Below are 1971 nucleotides of genomic sequence, written 5' to 3' on the forward strand. Positions count from 1 at the left end.
TATACTTCAAATGAATGTAAATGCGACACTTCCTTGCTAGGAAATAGCGTTTGCACATGTCTGCGAATCGTGGCATTAGAGTTCTAATGCTTCTCAAAACGGAGTATCGCTACTCATTACTATGTTTCATGATAATATATAATATACACTGTGGAGTGTTATGTATACCTCGTATTCATTTCAAAAGAATGTAATGTAACGTCAGGCGTACCGCCTGCCACCCTCCGGCGTCCAACTCATCATCCCCAGCATCCGTATCCGGAGCCCCTGCACACGGGCCACCCGCCGACTCGCCGTCCCTACAGAAGGAGACAAAGGTACGAGAGGGAAGAAGGATGCACCATGCCGCGCCCACGCGCGATCTCCACACACGAGGGGGAGGACTTCACCCCGTATTACGAGGGCGAGGAGCTCTCCGACACATACTGGATCGAATCCCCAGCGATCACGAAGCCCTATACGTACTTCTCGTACATGTGGGATTAGAATAAGCACACTACTCACCTATGTACATACACACCAACACACACCTAGATTTAAGTAAATATATGTATATATTTTATTCATGCACGGTTATGTTCCGTGCACTCGCGCGCACACTCGACGCTCGCGGCTGACGCTTAACGCGGGCCGCGCCCCACTCCGAACGGCCGCCCCACCACGAGGGCCGAGCGGCCGCCCTACTCCGACCGTCCGCCCCACCGCGAGGGCCCAGCGACTCGCGCGCCGCGCGACCCGAGGAGGTCGCGGACGCGAGATCCGAGAGTCAGTTCGCGTCTCATCTCCGAACCGGAGAGTTCCAATCTCGCCTCCGAACGGAGGAGTTCAAATCTCATCTCCGAACTGGAGAGTTGATATCTCATCTCCGAACCGGGGAGTTCTAATCCAGCATCCGAACGATGCACTTCCGATCCGAGCAATAGGCTCATTCGCAACGAGCAATTAGCTCTAATGCATTCGTCTCTATCCATACTCCCATAGCGGAGTCCGTTCGATACTTTATACTATTTCTAATTCTCATTGTAATCGCTAGTCAGTAACTTAGAATTTAGTCAAGTGTATCTAGTATAGTGAAATCATAGAATATAGTTTATTTTTACCAGATTCAAAGTATCTTTATTCGAGTTCAAATACAATTCCTTAATTCTAATCCACGGGTACGCTCGCGATTATTCTAATTCTATATCTCATCTACGATAGTCTTGAGGCTCGACGACTAGAGCGAACCAGCGCTTAGTTGCTCCATCCTCACTTCTACCGTGTACAGAATATCTTGCGCCCAGGTCGATCCCGGTAAGCTAGAGCGAACCAACGCTTAGCCGTGCCGTATTCAACCGAGGTTCAAGTATTCTCGATGAGCCTTGCACCTCCGACAAAGCGTACACGACGCGCGGGGAGGAGAGAGTTCATTCGTCGTCTCGCTCGGGAATACGTGGGTGATGCACCAGAATATTCAATTTCCTACGTTCGAGTCCTGGTTCCTGTGAAGGAGGTTTCCTTCGCCGCACGACCCGTACGAGTCGCCAATCGTCAGGGCCAAACGCCGATACCTGCCAGCCGGAGTCAACCCGCCTGGACGCTTATTCCCGTAGACGTACCTCCGTTCCAGCCGTACGCCGCCGCCATCCCGGTTGCGGATCCAAGGCGCTCCAGGTACCTGGAAAGAGAAATCAGACAGCGGAATCAAGCCTTCGCAAGGTAAGTTTAGTGTTAGTTACCGTTTTATCGAGTCCGAAACGCCAACGAACCCGGTCCGGACGCAATTCGCGTTATTTTCGGGAACGGTTACGACTTTGTGCCACCGTTGCGAGCGCAACCGCACCTCGGGACGTGACAGTAAATGCGACACTTCCTTGCTAGGAAATAGCGTTTGCAGATGTCTACGTATCGAAGCAATGGAGTTCTAATGCTTCTTAAATCGCCATATCGCATCTCACTTCTATGTTTCATGATAAGATATAATACTCATTG

Source organism: Xylocopa sonorina, unplaced genomic scaffold, assembly GCF_050948175.1.
Source record: "Xylocopa sonorina isolate GNS202 unplaced genomic scaffold, iyXylSono1_principal scaffold0058, whole genome shotgun sequence".
NCBI lineage: Eukaryota > Metazoa > Arthropoda > Insecta > Hymenoptera > Apidae > Xylocopa > Xylocopa sonorina.